At 41.9% G+C, this 9614-nt stretch overlaps 1 long non-coding RNA gene across 2 annotated transcripts in view; it reads right to left on the bottom strand.

Annotated features, from left to right (window-relative positions):
• Positions 1–4522: 4522 nt before the first annotated feature.
• Positions 4523–9614, bottom strand: part of LOC118541308 (uncharacterized) — a 52326-nt gene continuing 47234 nt past the window's right edge. The window contains exons 5-6 of one of the 2 annotated variants that reach the window (XR_013444845.1): positions 7936–8082; positions 4523–4657 (exon numbers count right to left, since the gene is read on the bottom strand). This is a non-coding gene — a long non-coding RNA (uncharacterized LOC118541308). Of the gene's footprint in view, positions 4658–7192; positions 8083–9614 lie in introns of those variants that run through there. The other variant, XR_013444844.1, reaches the window with a different exon arrangement.

Here is a 9614-nt window from a genome sequence, read left to right as displayed (position 1 = left end):
CCCCCAAGTGGCAATGGCAGCCTGCAGCAGCGGGAGCCTTGCAGGACCCAGAACTCTGAGGGACAAGAGCCTTCCTCTGGGTTCAGCGGAGCAGTGGCTACAAGAAGATGGGGTAAAACCATGCCAGTTTTTATTCTCTGTCCTCCTGTCACTTGAGGCCAGGGACACTTCCACAGCCGTGGAAGTACGTGGCAGAGTAATGAAATCCCATGCTAAATGACCAAAGGAAGCCCCATGGAACTGGAAAGTACTGAAAAAATTATATAGAGGGAGAAGCTCAGGAAAGGCACCATATAAATTGTTTATAAACTCCCGGGCTCACCCACAAGCTTGGCATGCATGGATCTCACCCTCAACAGCCTACCTGAGACTCTGAGAACATTCTAGAATGGCCTATGCCCCAGACGGGTCACTGCGGGGCGTACCCACCCGACACATCCAAATGGCGCTGACAAGGCATAGCCAACTGAAATGACATTGGGACCACAGCTCACAGAAGGTTGGGTTAGAACTCGATCTCTGAACATAACCAAATCGACTGCCTGCGACAACAAAAATATCAAATTCTCCATGGGATTTAAACAAGATCCAGAGCCTCATAACATAACATTCAAAATGGCCTGGATACAATCCAGAATTACTCAGCATGGGAAAAGACAATCAACAGATGCCAATGCTGAGATGACACAGATGCTTGAACTATCTGACAAAGACTTTAAAGCAACTATTACAGAACTGTTCCAGCAACCAATCATAAGCCATCGTGAAAGCAATGGAAAAACAGAAGTCTGAGCAGAGATACAGAAGCTATAAAGAACTGCTGGAAATTCTAGAACTGAAAAAATAACTGAAATAAAATCTTCCTGGATGGGCTCAACACAGCATGGAGCGAAGAGTCCGCGAACTTGAAGACAGAGCCATAGAAATTAGCCAATGTGAACAACAAAGAGAAAAAAAGATTTAAAACAAAACAACAGAACCCCCGGGGGTTTGGGGGACAATAACAGAAGGTCTGCCATTTGTGTCACGGAAGTCCCAAAAAGAGAGCAAGAGTGCATTGCAGAAACAAAATGTAACAAACTAGTGGCTGAAGACTTGCTAAATTTCCCAAGAGACACAAATCTACAAATTCAAAAAGCAGTGACCCTCCCCCTAGGATAAACCCAAAGAAAAATGTGCTGAAAACTAGACACAAAACAATCCTGAAAGCAGGGAGAGAAAAAATGACATATTACCTCTAAGCACAAAAACTCAAATGGCCATGGATTCCTTACTAGAAACCATGGAAGAGAGAGAGAAGTGGCCTGATATATTTTAAGCCCTCCTCAGGAAAGAACTGCCAACACAGAATTCTATATCCAGCGAACAGATCTTTCAGGAATGAAGGCAAAATACTGACATTCTCAGATGAAGGAAAACTAAGATCACTTACTAGCAGCTGACTTCCTCTAAGATAATAGCTAAAGAAAGCTCTTTAGACAAAAGGGAAATGATACCACAAGGAAACACGGAACATCAGGAATTAAGAAAGAGCAGCAGAAATGGGAAACATCTGGGTAAATATAAAACACTATACTTCTCCTCTTGAGCTCTTTGTTGAAAGCAAAAATTAGAACACTGTCTATGGGGTTTTCAGTGTATGTCACTGTAACCATAAGATAAATGTAACAAACAACAGTGGTAAGGTCTCCACAGTTCACTTAAAGTGGTAAAATGCTGATTCCAAATCCCCTGTAAAGTATGTACGTTGTAATCCTTACAGCAGGCACACATACACAATAAAAGATACAAGGAGACACACAGATCAATTAAAAATCAAACACTAGGAAATATTCACATAATTCAAAAGGCAGAACACAGAAAACAGGAATGAAAATCACTAATAAAATGGTAGGCATAAATCCAAGCATATCAATAATTATAGTCAACTAAAATGGTCTAAACAGGACAGAGACTGTGAGAATGAATAAAAAAATAGGAACCAACTAGATCTTAACAAAAACTCACTTGAGGGGCGCCTGGGTGGCTCAGTCAGTTAAGCATCTGCCTTCTGTTCAGGTCATCGGGCTCCTTGCTCAGCAGGGAGTCTGCTTCTCCCTCTCCCTCTCCCCCTCCCCCCTGCTTGCGCTCTCGAGCTCTCTCCCTCAAATAAATAAAATCTTTGAAAAAAACTCACTTGAAATATAGTATTAGTAGGTAGGTTAAAAGTAAAAGAAGGGGAAAGGTATAACATGCAAACAACCATTCCAAAGAAAGCTGGAGTTGGGGTGGGGGGGGAGGCCACCTGGCTGGTTCAGTCAGTGGGGCGTGCAACTTGGGGTTGTGGGTTTGAGCCCCAGGCTGGGTGTAGAGATTACTTAAAAAACATAAAAATCTCCTGGGGGGCCTGGGGGGCTCAGTCGTTAAGCGTCTGCCTTCGGCTCAGGTCATGATCCCAGGGTCCTGGGATCGAGCCCCGCATCGGGCTCCCTGCTCTGCGGGAAGCCTGCTTTCTCCCTCTCCCACTCCCCTGCTTGTGTTCCCTCTCTCGCTGTGTCTCTCTGTGTCAAATAAATAAGTAAAATATTTTTAAAAAACATAAAAATCTTATATATATATATATATATATATATATATATATATATATATAATAATATAAAATAAAATTGACTTCAAAACAAAGACAATTGCATTGCCAGGGACAAAGATATTACATAATGATAAAAGGGTCAATTTGATAAGACATGACAATCCTAAATACATTTGTACCCAGCAACAAACCTTCAAAATAAAGGAAGCCAAAACTGACAGAATTCAAAGGAGAAAGAGAGAAATCTAAAGTCATAGTTGAAAGCTTTGACATTCCGCTCTCAGTAATATATAGCAATAACAAACAGAAAATACCACCAACCAATTAAATCGAGTATTTACAAAACAGTAACAAAAACAGAATATGTATTCTTTTAAAGTACTCATAAAACATTCACCAAGACTAACCGCACCCTGAAGTATAAAACTTAAACAAATTTAAAAGAATTGAAATAATACGAAGTATGTCTTCTGATCATAATGAAATTAAGCTAGAAATCAAAAGAGAACAAAAAGAGAAACAAAAAACAGAGAAAAGGGAAATTTCTAAATACTTGGAAATTATACAACATACTTCTAAATAACGTATGCGTCAAAAAAAGTCTCAAGTGAAAAAAGATTTTTGTATTGAACAAAATAAAAATGCAACATAACAAAATGTGTGTGATGCGGTTAAAAATGGTGCTTCGAGGGAAACATATATTAAATGTTTATATTAGAAAAAAGAAGGGTCTCTAATCAATAATCTAAGTTTCCATCTGCATAAACTAGAAAATAAGCAGCAAAATACACCCAAAGCAAGAAGGTAGGGGAAATATTAAGGATAAGGGCAGAAATAAATGAAATTGAAAGTTAAAAAACAATAGGAAAAAAAAATCAATGAAAACAAAAGCTGGTTCTCTAACAATATCAAAATTATTAAGTCTCTAGCAAGACTGACAAAGAAAAAACTCATTTCTTAACTAATGAAAGAGGGGGTCCCACTGACATTAAAAGGATAGGGAAATAGAACAACTCTACACACATAAATTCAACAACTAATATTGCTTCCATCCTTTGAAGAATTTTTTTGGTCCATGTTCATGAGGATATTGGTCTGTGGGTTTGTCACTGTTGTAATTTGCTTTTTACCATCTTTGGTATCATTAATGCTGGCCTTGTGAAATAAACTGGCAAGTTTACCCTCTTGTTCTGAAAGACATGGTCTAAAACTGGTGTTATGTCTTCCTTAAATGCTTGTTAGAATTTACCGGCGAAACCTACTGGGACTGGAAATGTCTTTTCCAGAATTTTCTTTCTTAACCATGAATCCGGTTTTATTAATGATTATAGGACTACTGAGGTTATGGATTTCAACTCAGGTGGGTTTGGATAGGTTGCAGTTTTTTCAGGAATGGGTACAAGAGAGTCTTGTTGGATTGTCTGACTCTTCCTGGATCAGAGAAAAGACAATTTGATCCAGGATCTTTCAGACTGTCGCAGAGAGGTTTCCAATCTTCTTGGCAGTAATCAGATAGCAGTAGGGGGAGGTTATAGGGAGGCTCAGGGAAGGGTGCTGAGGGGCTAAATTGCAGACTCCTTGTTTCTGAGACTGGCCTGTCCCACACCGCCAGGCCAGTACAGTTAACTGCAGTCACCCAAATGCCTATCACCTGGCCAGGCTGGAATGTTGTTCCATGACGAGAGCTGGGAACCACAGGGGTAGAGGTGATACTGAGGGGTGGCAGGTAGGTATGGGAGGTGGGGTCAGGTCTAAGTGTAAAGCTGGCCAGGGAAGGCCACGGGGTCTCCCCACCCTCTGCACCAGAACAAGTACTCTCTGAACCACCTTCTGAGATTCTTCCCTCTGACATACAGCATATGCCCAGGGACAGGTTAAGCGCCAACATGGCTTCTACCCCACATATAATGCGCAGTCTTTTTAATTCTTTTATTATTATGAAGGGAAGGCAGCTGCTACAGAAAAAGTTTGGAAAACTCTGCCCTCAGATGTCCCAAAGGAGGTGACTCGGGTTCTGGCACGGGCTTCTTGAGAAGGCAGTGGGCCAGCCATTCCCAGCCCAAGGCAGGGCACTTCCATGGACTCAGCCTGGGTATGGAAACAAAGTCGTGGCATTCAACTGACTGGCTTCAATTCTTCCTCCATTTAGTCAGACACAAACCGAGACTCATAAAGCTGAGGGCGACCTCATGAATCTCCCTGCCCATGGCCTGATTTCACAAGATGAGGAGACTCTGTTCTAGACATGGGAAGTGACTGGCTCAAGGTCGTAGACTTGTTGAGGCAAAAATGGGACTGGAGGCCACGTTCCAAGGGTCCCAGCTCAGTGCTCTTTACACTACACATAAAAACAAGTGTTGACTGGACAGCTACTGTATTGTGAGGCAATATGATGACAGTTCCCGTTAGCATAGAATCTGACCTTCAGTAGGGAATATAGACATTAAACAATTACCCAGATAAACAGAAATGAGTGTGAAGTTACTAAGGAGAAATGCAGGGAGTGAGTGTAAATACATGGCCTTCAAAAGGCTTCTCAAGACACAACCCACCACCTCCAGCACTCGAGTCATAGTGGTCCCAGTGGAAAAATGTCACCTTGGTAAACTGAGGAATGATTATATGTGATCTTTTGGTGGTGAAATAAAATTTCCTGTTGGTGAAGTCTACAACCTAGGAAGTGCTTTAGTCCTATGACTATAACTGAGAAGCACGATCTCAGATAGGCACATGGAGAACGCCATATTAGTAGTAGACTAAGGAGTTAAGACAAAAAGGCAGACATTGAAAGAAATAATGATTCTAGCCCTGGGCATTTTGTTGAACCAAGATGAAGGAGCCATTGTGTGGTGACTCAAGCCAAGCATGACCCAGATACTGCAGGGGAAACAGCCCTGGAGCCACGAAGGCCCTGGAACAGGCTCCAGCAACCAGCATGACACACTCCAGAGAGCAGGAGTTCCCTGCTGAGTAAACCAGGTAGTTCTGCAGAGTAGGGACTGAATCTAGGATTCCGTGTTTCAAGACCCGACAGTGAAGAAAGGACAGAAAGAAACATGCACAGACAGACCTTCTAGCTTATCTCAGAACTTGATAAATATTAACACTTTTAATGGGAAACTTCTATAAACATTTGATCAAGTTATTCTTTTGGGAGAGGTTTCCCCTACAACTGGCCCTCTCCTGATGGAAGCATTTAAAGGGTCTCTAATTTCCCCCTATACTTTCAAGGCATAAATGCAATCACAAAGCCAGAGACCTGAGGTGAAAGTAGCTTTACAGATGTTAAATTCCCATGTGGGAGAGCTTGATAAAACAGACTGGAGTCTGATAATTCAATTGTAACAGGAGGTCAGGCTCTTTTCACCACAGCAATCAACAGAAGAACAAAAAAAGTAGGCATGTAATTCTATATGAAGCATAGAATGTTCTGGAAGAAAAAACAAAAGTCAAGTCACCTATGAGGTGGCTGAGATAACTACGAGAAGAGATGTTCCTAGAAGCTTCTAAACCACATTGCAAAGTTGGGCTAACTGACCACAAAGTTTGGGACAGAAAAACAGGAGTAACGTCAGAGACTGTCACCACAGTTCGTAGGAGGATTCAGACCACACCAGCACCAAACAGGTGTCTGACCACCTGCCGGGGCTCTCTTGTCAACTCAAAACCTCTGAAGGTGGTTATTTTGGTCAAAGGCATAGAATTTAAGGTTTTAAAACGTATTCAGAATGCACATTTATACCAGCCAACTCTGATGGGGCAGAAATCATTTATCATGATCACAGCAGGCTGTCTGAGTCTAAAGCAACAGCTATCTTAAAAGCTTAATGGAATCTCCCTCCTTAAAAATTATTAATAAGAGAATGATTTAGCTTGCATTTCCCCCAGACCCTCAGGAGCTGGCTAAGTAACCTCAAGAAGTACCCAATTAGTTCAGTAATTCTGTTGAGTCAATGGGAAATGACAACAATTAATCTTGGGCTCTTTGTTTCTACACCTTGAGAGTCAAGAAAGAACATGATGACGTATGCACAGATAAAGCTTCTAGTTTTATCTCAGGACTTGGTAAGAATACTACTTATTTTTCTATACATTCCCTGCTGTATCCGGAGCACCTAGCACAGAGCCTGACATACAGTGCAACTTCAAAAAAACTGTTTTTTAAATAAGCACACAGTTTAATTATCAGTTAAAAACTCTGCAAAACCAGAAATATATGCCTTGAAAGATTACTATCTTATCATTCACACTGATATACAAGTAAGAAAGGGAATATCAAACCAAACATTTATTTCGTTATTTTTCTTAGAATGGTTTGGTGAAAACAGACAAACAGAACTAACAAATACCCTCTACAGTTTGCTAACTGTGTGATCTTGGGCATGTGACTTGAACGCCTCTCTTAAGTATCTATGACCTCGTATCTAAATAAGGCCAATAATCTCCTCCTCACAGTGTCGCACTACAGACTTAAATATGGTCAGACTTTTTAGAGCCTGGCATACAACAGATGTTCAGCAAATGAAGACCCGTGAGAGTGTAGGGGGAAAAACTCCCATATTCTCCTTTGACCTCAAACATGGATTCCAACTGGAAGATTGTATTATCCATGTCACTTTCTGAGCTTCTTCCCAAAGAAAGGAGTCCTTTGCTCATTACAACAAGAATTCTCTCACCTGGTGGCAGATCAGAACCCCAGGGGAGCTTCCCAGGCAGGTGTCGTGCTCACTGTGACTCTCCAGTGGTGTGTGGGAGGAGGACAGGGCTGCCTGGTGGAGTCCTCCACCTGGCCCTGAGCCCCTGGGCCCTCCAGGAGCCCAGGTACATGGGGACAGAGGGACAGCAAAAAGGAAGCCATCAGGACACAGGGAGCGTGAGGCTTCAGAGGCAGGTGGAAGGGAGGCAAAGCACAGGGAGGCCCAGGGAAGGCTGGCCAGCCGATTAGGAGCACACGACCTCTTCCTCAGAGAAACATCTTTTTTTTAATTTTTTTTTTTTTAAAGTAATCTCTACACCCAGCGTGGGGCCCGAACTCACGACCCCGAGATCAAGAGTCGTGCGCTCCTCTGACTGAGCCAGCCAGGCGCCCTGAGGAGCATCCTTAATTTAACCAGTAAATGAAAGGCCGTTTGGAAATAGCTTCTACAAGCTGTGATTTGACAGAAACTTCGAGTGGATATACATCTAAGCTTTCCAAAAAAACAGATCTGAAATTGGCTGGTTAATCTGGCCTAAACCATAACATATGGATAGATCTAAATGCTACCGAAAGCCTCCATTTTAAAAGCAACATATGTATTTTTTCAATGTAAGTTTAACATATTTTTAAAAATCACAAGTGATGTAATCAGAAGGGCAAGACTCACCAAGCTGAGCAAAAGCATTTCTCTTCAAGAGGGTGCCAATCAAGTAGAAGCCGTTCTCATCTTTACCTTCTAGATGAGCCATATGCTACTTCAGTTCTCTGTGTAACTTCAAGGATGTCACGACCTTTCAGGACTCAGTTTCTCCACCTGTTTAAAAAAAGGAGGGATGGATCTAGCAAACTCTAAAACACTATGCCTCGCTTCTATAAGCAGCAATCGTTTCTGTCTATGCCAAGTATTTAATTACTAAACATGCCTATCTTTTAATATGTGGCTCCTGAGAAGGGGAAAAGGGACCAGGGTTTTAAAAAATGACACAAATGAGTAAATGCAGGCTTAAAGGAAAACTTCCTAGACACCTGGTTCACCCCAAAACAGGACAGACCACATCCCTCCCTCCCCTTTCTTTGAATCAAACTTCCCTAACTCTGTTCCCCAGATGCCATAAACCTCTCTCCTATTAGCCAAGGCCTGTCTTAAGACAGAATACATCTTCTTACAGGCTGGAAACTCTTTTTGCCAAGTATGGAGTTGTTACAGACTCATAAAATGAGCACAGTATCAAGTCAATAGCTTACCAAGCACCCAGGGCTGCATGCTAATCTCAACACCCTCGCTTAGCCCACAGCTAGGAGTGCGAGGTGTTGACAAAAGAAAATCCAAGGTTTAAAGAGTGCTCTGATTTAGTATTGATGATGAAAGAACAGCATATCCTTCTGTGATACATACAAATGACAATCAAGTGAACATACCAGCAAAGGCCTCATTTTGTAACCCTGTCAAATAATAATGAAGGAAAAGTCATGAAAACAAATGCAGCCCAAACCAGGCCTATTTTAAAAGCATACAGGATTTAGGGGCGCCTGGGTGGCTCAGTCGTTAAGCGTCTGCCTTCGGCTCAGGTCGTGATCCCAGAGTCCTGAGATCGAGCCCCGCATCAGGCTCCCTGCTCCGCGGGAAGCCTGCTTCTCCCTCTCCCACTCCCCCTGCTTGTGTTTCCTCTCTCACTGTGTCTCTCTCTGTCGATTAAATAAATAAAACCTATAAAAACATACAGCATTTAGAGTACATGAAGAAAAATGTATTTTTAATAAATTCCTATACAGAGAAAACCTGAGCATTCATTAAACACTGTACAGACTCTTTCATAGGCCTTCGACTTGGTATTACACGCTCTGCGAACCCAGTGTAGCTATAGAATATCCAACACTGATTATGTACTAAGAACTGTACAGAAACAGAGAGACCACTCACCCACAGAATATAAGGACTCAAGCATATAACAGTGACCAACCTAGGGGACAGCGTAACAGCCTGTTTGTTACAACAGCCTTATTCTATAACTGCTTGAAGTATTCTTGATTTGCAGTGATAAAAGTCCATTTTTAAAAACCGAATAACTATTACTGTAGTCAAAAGTTAACAAAGCACCTACATTGGGAGTCAGTTAAAGAAAATTCATTCGGAATAAGTGGGTTTATACTAACTACTGTACAAAGTGTCTGCCAAGTGACACTTGATCTCTCAATATTTCTAAGGGGAGCATGAACCCTCCTTCGTCACTCCAACTAGCTTCCTCGGACCTTAACGCTATGCATAAAATGTCTGACTTCCAGCATTTTAGGAAGTTCTCCTTAAAAAGCACAAAGAGGGGCGCCTGGGTGGCCTAGTCGGTAAAG

This window comes from Halichoerus grypus, chromosome X, assembly GCF_964656455.1.
Source record: "Halichoerus grypus chromosome X, mHalGry1.hap1.1, whole genome shotgun sequence".
NCBI lineage: Eukaryota > Metazoa > Chordata > Mammalia > Carnivora > Phocidae > Halichoerus > Halichoerus grypus.
This window is presented reverse-complemented; position numbering and strand designations above follow the sequence as displayed.